The sequence below is a fragment of the Pseudorca crassidens genome, chromosome 3 (genome assembly GCF_039906515.1).
Source record: "Pseudorca crassidens isolate mPseCra1 chromosome 3, mPseCra1.hap1, whole genome shotgun sequence".
NCBI classification, from domain to species: Eukaryota; Metazoa; Chordata; class Mammalia; order Artiodactyla; family Delphinidae; genus Pseudorca; species Pseudorca crassidens.
This window is the reverse complement of record NC_090298.1, coordinates 137,326,821-137,342,481: the sequence shown is the minus strand read 5'-3', so window position 1 is coordinate 137,342,481 and position 15,661 is coordinate 137,326,821. Positions and strand designations below refer to the sequence as shown.

General features: G+C 41.4%; 1 long non-coding RNA gene across 1 annotated transcript; it reads left to right on the top strand.

Moving 5' to 3' along the window:
* Positions 1–472: 472 nt before the first annotated feature.
* LOC137220864 (uncharacterized) lies at positions 473–14,323 on the top strand. Its single transcript, XR_010941817.1, has 2 exons — positions 473–1,045; positions 13,534–14,323. It is a non-coding gene; the product is annotated as an uncharacterized lncRNA (long non-coding RNA).
* The last annotated feature ends 1,338 nt before the right edge of the window (positions 14,324–15,661 follow it).

The window sequence follows — 15,661 nt, the reverse complement described above, 5'->3', positions numbered from 1 at the left end:
AAATTTGTTTGCCTTTTAGCACATTTTGGATCATACCATGTAGATGATTTTTATAACTTAGAGGTAATCATTAGTACAGATGATTAAATTCTTAGTTGATCAGAAGACCTAGGTCTGAATCCTGGGCTCACCACTCACTAGGTGTGGAACCTTGAGCAAGTACTTTATCTCCAAGAGGCTTCCTTGTCAATGGAGATAATGCCTGATTCACGAAGCTGGTGGACAGCAATGAATGTCTCTTGAGGGCTTATACCTACCTACCTGGAGTTGTGCTAGGCAATTTAATAGGAGTTTTTTAAACAGTAGAGCAACTAACATAGGGCTAGGCACATATGCAGAAGACAGTGAAAGAGTAATTCTGTTCTCCCATGTACACACACAACACACACACCACATGCACACACACCACATACACACAACACGTGCACCCCAGCAGTACACACTGCAGGCACACATACCACAAACATGCATACTATAGACACGGTGCATGTACATACACAGACAACAAATACATGCATGCACACACAGACACCTAGACATACAATACATGCACACACACCACACAGGTGAAACACATGCACACATGCCACAACCTCACATATACCACGTACCACCCACCCACACACTTGTATCACATGCACACACAATACACATCACACATATGACCTATGTGAACACACACACGCACATACTCCACCACACACACGTACATACACTCCATACTTTCCATGCATACACACAAGTGTGGTAGCCAGCAACTGCAATAATTAGAGATACCACCAAGTGGCATCATGACACTTTTAATCAGGCATTTTTACTTGTCTGTTTTTATATAGTTGTGATTATACTCTCTATTAGTTCTCAAATGTTGCCAAAACTGTTTTCCTAAAAACACTAAGATGTCATTTGCCTTTTTTCACTGTTTCTCCCAGGAGTATACAGTGGAATTTTCCAGAGACTCCATTTTGTGTGACATTGCAACAGATTGAAGGCTGAGGCAGATCTGAGAATCCAGCTGTCTTCTACTAAGCCAGACATTAAAGAGGTTTGTAAATGTAAAATAATGCCACCCTTCTCACTACATTTTTAGAAGACATAGTTATTTTTCATAAAAGTGTTATTTATATTAACATGTACCGGGTTTATTATTGATATTTTAAAATAAATAAATAAATATTTCAAAATCTCCTCAGTTTCACTAATACAGTTAAAATCGATAGATATAACTCACATAAACAAAAGTTATTTAGGGGGTCTGCAATATATTTTTTTAAGAGTATAAATGTATCCTGAGGCAAAAACATTTGACAGTCTCTCTTCTATATGTAATCACACGTCCATAGATACATTTCAAGGTTTTTCTTTTATTATAAATTTATAAAGTACCAACACATTACAGAGAAAGGGAAAATCACTTTTAAAAAATACATATTTCATTTTTTATTACCAATCAAAAATAAATTCCATATATTGTCTAGCAAATATTATCATTGTTTTGTGATGAAAGACACAAGGGTTGTAACAACAAAACTCCCTGAGAATCAAACTCATAACAATGACAAAATAAATCACAAAAATATACAAATTAAGATCATATGCAAAATTAATATAAGTTATTTGCTGTGATGGCTGTGACTTGCCTACCCATTTGGAGGCCACTTGGGAAGGTCTCCTGTTCATGGGAAGACACACAGGGGTGGACTGGTTCTAGGGTATGGCCAAGAGATGAGAGAGAATTGCTATTGATGTTTTGCCATGTTTTGACCCAGTGTTTCTGCACATATTTCTGCACAGCTGAGGTGTTCTGGATATAAGCTCAGAGTCCCAGGTTGCATCAGCCAAGTCCTGTCTTGTTGATGTTGACATGTGCATGTGGCGGCTCGCAGCCTTCACCTGCTCAAGCTGCAGCCCAGGATCCTAGGCGGGCCATGCCCCTCAGTATTTTAATGGCCTTCAATGGGTCTTACTTGAATAACCCTAGTTGCCTCTAGGTTGTCACCTGTGCATTCGGGCTAAGGTGTGTCCCCAGGTGATTTTACCTGCAGGCAGCAGCCCTCGGGCCCCCTGCCTTTGTCCCTCTTGGCCTTTGTGGGGTGTGGAGGGTGTCTCCCATCCTGTGAGGGGGCCATGGTCTTGTGGTGCCCTGTTCCTGCTCCTCTGACCTCTGCTCACTCTGCCCTCCCGGGTCAGGGCCCCTGCCATGACCTGCTGCTCCACTGATGCTATTTTCAGGCTCTTTGTGGGCCCCATGGTATCCACTTCTTTAGCACCTGTGGCAGGGCCAGCTCCCAGGACCTTCCCATGCATCTCTCTCCTATGACAGAGCTGAGAAAAGCCTGCCTGGCCCACGTTCACCTCTCAGAGGGTATAGATTGCTGGAACTGCAGAGTTACATAAGACTCTTGGCAAGCCAAGGTGGGAAGGAGGTTCCTTGAACAGAGCAGCCAGTGAAGGGGGACTCCACCCTGCCTCCCCAGGGCCTATGGGACTCCAGGCAGGGCTGCCCAGGAGGGTTCAGGGCCAACCTCCTGCTATTGATACTTCTGCTCACCAGCACATGCCCTGTTGTTCCCTCTGCTCACCTGCCTTCTTCAGCCTCCTTCCCTACCATGCAGCAGACATGTTTCAATGTGATTGTGAGCCCAGTTGAAGTTCTTTCCTATGATTCGTCTGGGCCCTCAGAAAAATCTAGAGATGTGCCCAGACCCTGAACCCCACGAAAAGTGTTCCAGACTCTTCATGAGAGCACCGAGCTTTGTCTGCCCAAAGCCCGCTGAGTGTTGGGGGCTGTCCAGCTCCACAGATGAGCCTATCTGTCCCTCAGCTTCAGCCGGATACCATATCCAACTCCACACGTATACATTTTAAAATTGAGGTATAGTTCAGTCAAATGCACAGATCTTAAGTGTATAGATAGATGATTTTTGACAAATATTTATATATCTGTGTAGCCAACTCCCCAATCAAGGTATAGAACATTGTCATCACTCTAGAAAAATTCCCATCAGCCCCTTTCCAGTGTATGCATCTCCCCCCTGCCCCCATCCTGCTCCCCAAACAACCACTATTCTGATTTCTATTCCAAAAGATTAACTTTTTTTTTTTCTCCTGGTTTGAACTTCATATTAATGTATCATAAAGTATGAACTCTTTTGGATCTGGCTCCTTTAGCTCAAAACACTGTTTTTAAGGTTCTTCCTTGTTTTTGCTTGTATCAGTAAACCATTCCTTTTTAAAATTGTCAAGTAGTATTCCACCGTATGAATATACCACAATTTGTTTATCCATTTTCTTGTTGATAAGCATTTGAGTTGTTTTCAATTTTTTCTATTATGAATAAAGTTGCAATCAACATTCTTGTACAGGATTTGTGTGGACACATGTTTTCATTTCTCTTGGGTCAATACCTAGGGGTGGAATTGCTGGGTCATAAGGTAAGAGAATGTTTAACAGTATAAGAAGCTGTCAAACTTTTCCACAATACTTGTATCAATTTATACATCTTTTTAATGTGAACATCTTAGTGTGTGTGTAGTAATATCTTATAGTTTTAATTTGCACATATGTTCAATTTTACATATATATATATATTTTACTTATTAGTGTATTTAAACTCTGCCTTATTCTAAGAAGGATTTAAGGCAGTTAATTTGCTTTCTATATTTTTTCTATAATATACTGCCTTATATCATAATGTATTTTCAAAGTATTTAAAAAATGATTGTGTACTTTTTAGAACAGTTTGTACCTCTTAATCCCCTGTAATGCTCCTCTCCGCTTCCCTCTTCCCAATGGTAACCACTAGTTTGTTCTCTATATCTGTGAGTCTACTTCTTTTTTGTTATATTCACTAGTTTATTGTATTTTTTAGATTCCACATATAAGTGATACCATACAGTATTTGTCTTTCTCTGTCTGACTTATTTCACCTAGCATAAGAACGTCCAAGTCCATCCATTTTGCTGCAAATGGTAAAATTTCATTCCTTTTTAACGGCTGAGTAGTATTCCATTGTATATATACACCACATCTTCTTGATCCATTCATCTGTTGATGGACACTTAGGTTGCTTCCATATCTTTGCAATTGTACATAATGCTGCCATGAACATTGTGGTGCATGTATCTTCGTGAATTAGTGTTTTTTTCATATATATACCCAGGAGTAGAATTGCTGGGTCATATGGTATTTCTATTTTTAGTTTCTTGAGAAACCTCCATACTGTTTTTCACAGTGGCTGCACCACTTTACACTCCCGCCAACAGTGTACAGAGTTCCCTTTTCTCCACATCCTTGTCGACATTTGTTATCTTTGGTCTTTTTGTTGATAGCCATTCTGACAGGTGTGAGGTGATATATCATTGTGGTTTTGATTTACATTTCCCTGATGATTAGCAATGTTGAGCATATTTTCATGTGCCTGTTGGCCATCTGCATTTCCTCTTTGGAAAAATGTCTATTCAGTCCTTCTGTCCATTTTAAAGTCAGTTTTTTTTTGATGTTGAGTTTTATGAGCTGTTGTATTAGGCGTTAATATGTTGGATATTAACCCCATATCGGTCATATCATTTGCAAATATTTTTTCCCATTCATTAGGTTATCTTTTCATTTTGTTGATGGTTTCCTTTGCTGTGCAAAAGCTTTTAAGTTTAATTGGGTCCCATTTGTTTATTTTTGCTTTTATTTCCTTTGCTTTAGGAGACAGATCCAAAAAAATATTCCTACAATTTATGTCAAAAAGTGTTCTGCCTATGTTTTCTTCTAGGAATTTTATAGTATTTGGCCTTATATTTAGGTCTTTAATCCATTATGAGTTCATTTTTTATATGGTGTTAGAGAATGTTCTAATTTTATTCGTTTACATGTGGCTGTCCAGTTTTTCCAGCACCACTTCTTTTTTTTTTTAAGATTTATTTAATATTTTATTTATTTTTTGTCTGCGTTGGGTCTTTATTGCTGCGCGCAGGCTTCCTCTAGTTGTGGTGAGCAGGGGCTACTCTTCTTTGCAGTGTGCGGGCTTCTCATTGTGGTGGCTTCTCCTGCTGCGGAGCACGGGCTCTAGGGGTGTGGGCTTCAGTAGTTGTGGCATGCGGGCTCAGTAGTTGAGTCTCGCAGGCTCTAGAGCGCAGGCTCAGTAGTTGTGGCACGTGGGCTTAGTTGCTCCACAGCATGTGGGATCTTCACAGACCAGGGCTCAAACCCATGTCCCCTGCATTGGCAGGTGGACTGTTAACCACTGTGCCACCAGGGAAGTCCCTATTTTTTTTTTTTTTGATAAATTTATTTATTTATTTTTGGCTGCGTTGGGTCTTTGTTGCTGCGTGCGGGCTTTTTCTAGTTCTGGCATGCGGGGGCTACTCTTTGTTGCGGTGTGTGAGCTTCTCATTGCGGTGGCTTCTCTTGTTGTGGAGCACAGGCTCTAGGTGCGCGGGCTTCAGTAGTTGTGGCTCATGGTCTCTAGAGCACAGGCTCAGTAGTTGTGGCACACGGGCTTAGTTGCTCAACAGCATGCGGGATCTTCCTGGACCAGGGCTTGAACCCATGTCCCCTGCTTTGGCAGGCAGATTCTTAACGATGGCGCCACCAGGGAAGTCCCGAGCACCATTTATTGAAGAGACTATCTTTTCTCCATTGTATATTTTTGCCTTCTTTGTTGTAGAGTAATTGACCATAAGTGTGTGGATTTATTTGTGGGGTCTCTATTCTGTTCCATTGATCTATGGGCCTGTTTTTATGCCAGTACCATTTTGTTTTGATTACTGTAGTGTTGTAGTATAGTCTGAAGTCAGGGAGTGTGATTCCTCCAGCTCTGTTCTTCTTTCTCAAGATGTTTTGGCTGTTCAGGGTTTATTGTGCTTCCATACAAATTTTAAAATTATTTGTTCTAGTTTTGTGAAAAATGCCATTGGTATTTTGATAAGAATTGCATTGAATTTGTAGATTGCCTTGTGTAGTATGGTCATTTTAACAATATTAATTCTTCTAATCCAAGAACATGGTTTATCTTTCCATCTGTTTGTGTCAATTTATTTAATCAGTGTCTTATACTTTTCCAAATACAGGTCCTTTACCTCCTTAAGTAGGTCTATTCTTAGGTATTCCCAGGGATGCAAGGATTTTTTAATATCCACAAATCAATTAATGTGATACACCACATTAACAAATTGAAGAATAAAAACCATGTGATCATCACAATAGATGCAGAAAAAGCTTTTGATTTTGACAAAATTCAAAGTCCATTTATGATAAAAATTCTCCAGAAAGTGAGCATAGAGGAAACATACCTCAACATAATAAAGGCCACAGGTAACAAACCCACAGCTAACATCATACTCAGTGGTGAAAAGCTGAAAGCATTTCCTCTAAGATCAGGAATAGGACAACGATGCCTATTCTCACCACTTTTATTCAACATAGATTTGGAAGTCCTAGCCACAGCAATGAGAGAAGGAAAAGAAATAAAAGGAATCTAAGTGGGAAAGGAAGAAGCAAAACTGTCACTCTTTGCAGATGACATGATACTGTACATAGAAAATCCTAAAGGTGCCACCAGAAAACTACTAGAGCTCATCAATAAATTTGGTAATGTTGCAGGTTAAAAAATTAATATACAGAAATTTGTTGCGTTTCTATACACTAACAACGAACTATCAGAAAGAGAAATTAAGGAAACAATTCCATTTACCATTGCATCGAAAAGAAGAAAATTATTGTGCATTTTTAAATGGTTGCATAATAATCCAGAATGTGAGTGAATAGTATACTTTCTTTTGGCTGTTTTAGGCAGTATGCATGGAGGTTAGAACAATGGGCCCTGGAAACAGCAGTCTGGGTTTGAAGAGAAAGTGACTCAATCTCTCTGAGTCTCAACTGAGAGCATGTTGTGAGCATAGAATAAGAAAATGCATGTGAAAACCTTAGTGGAGTAATGTGCAGTAAATTCTTCTTTCTGTTATAAACCACATTACCCTTGTGCACAAAGCTTTTTTCCTTATTTAAGATTACTCCTTTAGGATCAATATTCAAAAGTGAAATTACTGGGTCAGTAGATGTGAGCATTTTTAAGAATCTTGATATCTATGCCCAAATTGCTCTCTAAAAGGAACCCATTTATCCTCCCACCAGCAGCATATGAGAGTGTCATCGTCACCACAACGTTCCTAGAAGTGATGACTTTTTACCATAGTGGAATGTTCTATCTACAGTGGGAGAAGTCATGTTAATAGGCAGTGACTCAGGAATTACTCCCTACATCTGCTGCAGTGACACCTGACACCTGTTCAGTGTCAGTTAGCTATTGCCACAGTTATGCTGCTTAACAAAACATCCCCACATGTCAATAACATACAGTAATAAGTATTTCCTACTAATTAGTTTGCAAATTGGCTTGTGTGCCCCCGTTTCATTCTTCCTGGGACTCTCACCATCCTCCTGGGACTAACAGGGACATACTCATCGCAGGCGCCTGAGAGAGGGCACACCTGACCACTCAAACACATTTCAATTTTTTGCTTGTGTCGTAGCTACTAATATCTCATTGGCTGAGCCCAAAGTCAAGGGGTGGGAAAGTGGATCTCACTCACTAGGAGACTGTGGCAAGGGTGTGGATGCAGGGAGGATGAAGAACTGGGGCCAGTAGTTCAATTTACCACTCCCTGCTTCCTGTTGTTGTAAGTTAAAAGAAACTTCTTCATTGGATTTAAAAGGACAAAGGAGAGATTTCTTTTAAGCTTAATATGTTGATATATTAGTAATATATATAATATATATTAGTTATTTTAGAAGTTTTTCATACTTCAGCAATTCAACACTCTCTTTAAGAGAACCTGTCAGGATACAACTTTTCCTGTGCAGTTCCTGATCATATATGATCTCTCTTCTATCCCAGGCAGCTCTCCACCTAGCATGATCTGATTTACTGAAAAGGATATGTGATAATTTAAATGCATATCTTAGAGGTACTCCCCACCTTACTTCTGGCCTTGAGTGAGTTCAAAGACAAAATTTATAAACACGTTCATTAGCTTAAAAGAGCAAACCTGGTTTACTAGTCCAATTATTTAGTAAATCAGAGCAATTTATTGAAAATCAAAAATTGAGTTATTTTTATAGAGTATGAGAGTTATAATTGGATGCTTTGTAAAAGATTTGTCCTTGCAGTCGGCCAGTATCATATGAACTTTGAGAATGATTTCACTTCTTTCCCTCCTAGCTGCTCCCATTAACCCTGCAACCAGTTCCCTACCACAGTGAGCTCATTTGAGATTTTAATTCCAGATTGAAATTTAACTTTTTATTAAACCTAGTGCACCAACTCTAAGTTTTTACTTTACTTCCCCCTTCACTGTTTATTGGATTCTATATCTTCCATTTTCTTTGATTCTTTGGGGCAAGCTTTAAATAGCATGAACTGACACATGCTTGAAGATGTCTTTATTTAGCATCCCCACTTGAATGCTAGTTTGGCTGGGTATTAGATTCTAGGTTAAAAATGATTTTTCCTTCAGATTATTAGAGAAATTGCCCTACCATCTTCTAGCATTCAGGATTGATAATGGAGATGTCTAATGTCAAGCAGATTTTCATTCTATTGGGACAACCTATTTTCTCTCTTTGGAAGCTAGTAGGATTTTCCTTCCACACTTGGTGTTCCAAAATTTTACCACAATATGTCTAGATTTTTGAAATTCTATTTTACTTTTCATTCACTCTGCTTAGCACTCAATGGACCCTGTTAGTCTGAAGATGGATGTCTTTCTTCAGCTGTTGAATTGTCACCCATCATCCCATTATTTCTTTGAGTATTTCTTCACTTCCATTTTACCTGTTCTTTCCTTTTGGTACTCCTGTTACACACATGCTGAAATTTCTGGGTCTACTGTTCATATCTCATGACTTTTAACTCATATTTTCTATTTCTTTGTCCTTCAAACTTAGCTTTAGGAGAATTCATTGGTTTGATATTCATGTCACTAGTTTCTTCTGAGCTGTGGTATTCTGGTAACACCCTATTTTTTTTTAAAAGGTATAATTCAGTTTGCCTATTTTTCAAAATTTATTTATTTTATTTATTTATTTTTGGCTGCATTGGATCTTCGTTGCTGTGCGTGGGCTTTCTCTAATTGCAGAGAGCAGGGGCTACTCTTTGTTGCGGTGCATGGGCTTCTCATTGCGGTGGCTTTTCTTGTTGCAGAGCACGGGCTTTAGGCACGCAGGCTTCAGTAGTAGTAGCATGCGGGCTCAGTAGTTGTGGCTCGCGGGCTTTAATTTTTTTTTTTTTTGCGGTACGTGGGCCTCTCACTGTTGTGGCCTCTTACGTTGCGGAGCACAGGCTCCGGACATGTAGGCTGAGGGGCCATGGCTCATGGGCCTAGCCGCTGTGCGACATGTAGGATCTTCCCGGACCGGAGCACGAACCCATGTCCCCTGCATCAGCAGGCGGACTCTCAACCACTGTGCCACCAGGGAAGCCCGGCTCGCGGGCTTTAGAGTGCAAGCTCAGTAGTTGTGGCGCACAGGGCTTAGTTGCTCTGCGGCATGTGGGAACTTCCTGGATCAGGGCTCAAACACGTGTCCGCTGCACTGGCAGGCGGATTCTTTTCTTTTCTTTTTTTTTTAACACCTTTATTGGAGTATAATTGCTCTACAATGGTGTGTTAGTTTCTGCTTTATAACAGTGAATCAGCCATACATATACATATATCCGCATATATCTTCCCTCTTGTGTCTCCCTCCCACCCTCCCTATCCCACTCCTCTAGGTGGTCACAAAGCACCAAGCTGATCTTCCTGTGCTATGTGGCTGCTTCCCACTAGCTATCGATTTTACATTTGGTAGTGTATATATGTCCATGCCACTCTCTCACTTCGTCCTAGCTTACGCTTCCCCCTCCCTGTGTCCTCAAGTCCATTCTCTATGTCTGTGTCTTTATTCCTGTACTGCCCCTAGGTTCATCAGAATCTTTTTTTTTTTTTAGATTCCATATATATGTGTTAGCATACGGTATTTATTTTTCTCTTTCTGACTTCACTCTGTATGACAGACTCTAGGTCCATCCACCTCACTACAAATAACTCAATTTCGCTTCTTTTTATGGCTGAATACTATTCCATTGTATATATGTGCCACATCTTCTTTATCCATTCTTCTGTTGATGGACACTTAGGTTGCTTCCATGTCCTGGCTATTGTAAATAGAGCTGCAATGAATATTGTGGTACATGACTCTTTTTGAATTATGGTTTTCTCAAGGTATATGCCCAATAGTGGGATTGCTGGGTCGTATGGTAATTCTATTTTTAGTTTTTTAAGGAACCTCCATACTGTTCTCCATAGTGGCTGCATCAATTTACTTTCTCACCAACAGTGCAAGAGGGTTCCCTTTTCTCCACACCCTCTCCAGCATTTATTGTTTCTAGATTTTTTTTTTTTTTTTGTGGTATGTGGGCCTCTCACTGTTGTAGCCTTTCCCATTGTGGAGCACAGGCTCCAGACACACAGGCTCAGTGGCCATGGCTCATGGGCCCAGCTGCTCCACAGCATGTGGGATCTTCCCGGACCGGGGCACGAACCCGTGTCCCCTGCATCGGCAGGCAGACTCTCAACCACTGTGCCACCAGGGAAGCCCTGTTTGTAGATTTTTTGATGATGGCCATTCTGACCGGTGTGAGGTGATACCTCATTGTAGTTTTGATTTGCATTTCTCTAATGATTAGTGATGTTGAACATCCTTTTATGTGTTTGTTGGCAATCTGTATATCTTCTTTGGAGAAATGTCTATTTAGGTCTTCTGCCCATTTTTGGATTGGGTTATTTGTTTTTTTGATATTGAGCTGCATGAGCTGCTTGTAAATTTTGGAGATTAATACTTTGTCAGTTGCTTCACTGGCAAATATTTTCTCCCATTCTGAGGGTTGTCTTTTGGTCTTGTTTACAGTTTCCTTTGCTGTGCAAAAGCTTTTAAGCTTCATTAGGTCCCATTTGTTTATTTTTGTTTTTATTTCCATTTCTCTATGAGGTGGGTCAAAAAGGATCAGCAGGCGGATTCTTAACCACTTCACCACCAGGGAAGTCCCAACACCCTATTTTTGAACTTAATCTTCAGTTTTTACTATTTGCAATTAATTTTTATGGGTAGAATATCCTCTCTTATCTTTCTGAAGATAGAAATTATAGTTATTATAATGTCTTTACTTTCCCTATTGACTGGTTGTAGTTCTTCTATGTTATGTTTGATATCTTTTTATTATGGTGTTGATTTTTCTCAAATGTTTGGAGATTCTTGGTTACCATTATGTAATTCTTTTTCCTTTCCTTTTCTCCCCCCCCCCCTTTTTTGCTTCTTTTAATTAAACAAGTCTTTTCTGTCATTTATGGAATTTTAATTAGGGAGGAGGTCAAATGGGGGTGCTTGGTCCTCCATCTGGGTCTGATCTGCATTTTTAGCAAAACAACTAAGTTTGGAAGGTTGATACAAACGACACTAGGGCTGAGAGATTTCTTAATGTAAATATATTTCAGCACAGTTAATGAAAACTTGGAGTGCTTACAAAGTTGGATATATTACATGTGTGACAAATTATATATAAACCAGATTTCATTTCCTGTTTTTTTTTTAATCAGCAAAGGAAAAATGGCAAGAAAACCAAATCTCCTATATTTTAGCTACACATTTTAAGGGATAATACATATTTAAACATTTTCAGCATTTGCTGCTAAAATGAATAAAACTTTACAATAAAATCCCCCCAAAGCATAAGTTCTAGCCAGCGATTAGCCCCTCATTCGAATGCTGACCAGGTTTTGCCTCAGAGGGCCTGCCGGCCTCAGGCTGCTGCTGTTAGCAACCACAGAGCCATTTCTCTCACTTGTCTCTCATCACTATGGAGATTCTCATTAAATAAAGTGAACAGTCCTAATCATGTGCACTGGCCCTTATTTGGCATTTTATCTGTGGCTGTCAGTTTCCACAAAACAACTGCCATCTAACCGATAAATACTTGTTGAATGCCTACTAGGTGCTTGGACTGAGAGACACAAAGATCAATAGGACAAAATGCTTTCCCTCAAGGGAAGAAAATGCAAAATGTGTAGATTGCATAGATCATCAGCAAGTGCAGCCCAACTTGACACATTTTTGTGGTTCCTGAATTTAAAAATGTTTTGTTTGTGTAGGTATAATCCTTTAAAAATAATGTTTAATTTTCAAATGAGAGGTACCTTACAGGGTTCAAAAATCAAAATGACATGAAAAGTTATCCCCATCCACTCTTTCCTCATGTTCCACCCCCTCTAGCTAACCATTTTTATTAGATTCTTGTTTCTACTTCTAATGTTTCTTTATGCATAATATATGGATACGTATTTTAATTTTCCCTTCCTAACAAGGGTGACATGCAATATACTTACCAAAATACCCTGCAGATCTTTTCATATCAGTCCACAGAGATCTCCCTTGTTGTCTTTCACAGCTCTTAGTAGTCCCCTTGGTGGATGTATCATAGTACATTAACCAGCCCCCTATTGAGGGCCACTTGGGATGTTTCCAATCTTTTGCAATTACAGCGAACACCCCAATGAATAATCTTGTGTCTGTCATTTGTATGTGTGCAGGGGTAATTGCAGAATTGTTTTCCAGAAGTGGGGTTGGTGCATTAAAACGTACTTGTGTCTATACTTTGGCAGATTTTGCCAGCTGTCCCTTCAGAGCTGTCCCTTTACATCTTCCCCTCTCCCAGCAATGTGTGACAGCACCTCTTTCTCCTGGATGAGAATATTTCTAATCCTTTCTTGTCATCTAGTACCAAATAATACCTTTTCCCCTTTTCTTTGCAGTGTTGTCTTTGTTCTCCAGTATTGCCCAGGTTTCTTTTAGCACAAGTTTCTTATAGCTGCTCATAAGTAGACAATGTGTTATATTTGCTTTGTGGTATGCCAGATGAGGAATTGTTGAACCCAGAATATTTAAGGGATGGTGTGGAATTCAGGGTGGCTGGGGTCCATGTTCAAGCTGCTGAGTAGTGAGAAGGAAGCTCAGGGACAGATTGTGGAGAACTTGGGCTGCCAGACACCAAAAGCTTTGGATTTTTCCTGCAGGCAACAGGCAGTCACTGAAGGTTTCACAGTAAGAGGGAGGAGATGGTTAGAGCCATGTCAACGCAGATTTTAATTCCAGTGGCCTCAGGATGGGGGAAGAGACTAAAGACCGCAATTCTTAATTCTTACATGTACCTGCTGTGGCTTGCTATGGTAAGAAATGTGTAATATTGCTATTTAGCAGTTGTCTGTTACATCACATGCAGGGGGTTCGGGGGAGAATTCATTAGTCAGGAGGGGTAATTTCTCTATTATGCTTTCTGACTGGAAGAGGCAAGGGGCCACTTTCCCACTTGGCCCCTCAAGGGTTGGCCTCATCATTGTGATTCAATGCATAATAATCGAAACACTGAGTCCCTTTAAGCTCACAGAGCAGCTGGCCTCTTTGAACCAGGATTTCTTATCCGCTATTCTTTTGATATTATTTCCCATCCTCCAGGGAGAGGCGGTCCTCCTGATGGGGCAATCCCTCGTTCCAGACATAAGAAGAGAGGGTGTCAGACCGGGGAAAAGAAGGCCAGCTTCCCAAGGTTTCGCTCAGCTGTTTTCTATCCACCGAGTGGCCTTGCCAAACACTGTCGCCTGCTCCGTGAGAGTGCGAGAAGCCGCGATGCTGTGTGCGGTTTCCATGGCAGTGGGCTGCGGAGGCCCGCGGGGACAAGCCAGGTGGCTGGCTCGTTCCGCTCAGAGCTGGCTCACCTGCTTTGCTGTTGGTAGCCGCCCTCTTCGCTCCTCTTATTTCCTGGAGCTTTAGAATTTCTTTTGTTACTCCTTTTATAAGTCTGGTCTCTGTGTGAGAGAACCTTAAAGTTCTGAGCTTATAAAAAGTGCGACTTTAAGCGATTGAATGGGAGGAATTCAGAATGCGAAGGTGGAAAAGTACCGGGAGATAGCACGTCTCTCTGAATGGAGGCTGAAACTCCGAGGTGAGGCCGGTTCTGAGGGCTGAACTTCCAACAAAGGGTGGCAGGAGGACGCATTCCACAGCGGAAAGACAGGGTCGCCCCCAAAGGGCCACGGGATTCTCTTCACAGATGTCATTGGCACGTGGGCTGTTAGAATTAAGAGTCTGGCCATCTTTGTTTCGTAGGATCTCTTCATTTAATTAACTTCAGGGAATTCCCTGGCGGTCCAGTGGTTAGGACCCCGTGCTTCCACTGCAGGGGGCCTGGGTTAGATCTCTGGTCAGGGAACTGGGATCCCGCAGGCCCTGCGGCAAGGCAAGGCAAGGCAAGGCAAGGCAAGGCAAAAAAAAAAAAAAATTAACTTCAGAAGACTGTATGTGTTGCAGCTACTTGCTGACAGAAATGTCAGTTCAAACATTGTCCATAATTTTACAGTGAGGACACATTATCACAGGATTACTAGGAACTCAGGGTCATGGAAGGGAAATGAAGGATCTCAAATGGAGAAGGATGTCAAAGTCAGGCCCTAGTTCCCCAACGCTTTTTCAGCAAGTGCTTCTGGTTTCTATGTCAGCAGGCTGCAGTTGCTATGTTTTCAGCCCTGTGGTGTCTGGGACCAGCCAGCTCTGCAGGCATGGGACCCTGTGGGCTCTGCCCAGCAAGGACACCAGGCTCAGGGCTCTGCCCTCGGGGTAAGTTCTGGTGGACCAGGCTTTATTTGATGAGTTAACGCTTAAAAGGATTCCATGATGGGGATGGAGACAAAGGCTTGAGGTAAGGGACAGGACTTTGGCTTGGGAAATGAAGATGGAGTGGGTTCCATCCAAAACAGTCATGGTGGCACAAACAGCAGGGGCCGCCAGGACATGGAGCAGAGCAAAGCTCCTCTCAACTGCTTAAGACCCTAAAGAAGTGGCCCTGAAGCCACATATTCTCCTTGGACATACTGAAGAATCACTGAACAGAGTGGAACATATTTTAGTATCAAGTGCCACTGGGAAACAAAATATTAAACTCATTTTAAGCCCGTATATGAGTCAAAGCAATTTATTTAGTTTTCATCAGGGACAAAATATTCTTCATCCTAAATCATCTGCAGTTAGGTCATGAACAGAGACAATGAAATTCCCTTTGGTAACCCCCTAAACTAATTAAACACATTTCTTTGGTTCTGTATCATGACCAGTAAAAGGAAAATGAGAGAAGGGAAGAGCGAGTAAATTAGTCCATTTGATGACTCCTTGGGTAGACATTTTTTGAGCACTTACTGTGGTTCTTGGCTCTGAAGTAGGAACTGAGTGAAGCCAGCCCAAGCCCTCACCACCAGGGACTGAGTTTGCTGGGGATTCAGGGAAATAAGCAACCAGCCAGGTGATAGCCCAAGGCCTGACAACTTGGGCTTAGACCCGTGGAGCAGTTGAGGAGGTGGGAAAGTTGAAGAAAAGGTGCAGCGGTGAGAGAGGGAGGCCCATTCCAGGCACGGAACTGAAGCGGGCAGTGGCTGAAGTAGGAGGTGTGGTGAGAGATGGGCAGAGCTCACTGGCTTAGGGGTGTGGACTCCATGCTGTGCAAGAGAGGTGTCTTTAAACAGGGAAAGTGGGTTTCTCAGAGGCCACTGTTGGCTGGTGGGTGGATGGGGAGGGTGAAGCTGTCATGCGGGCA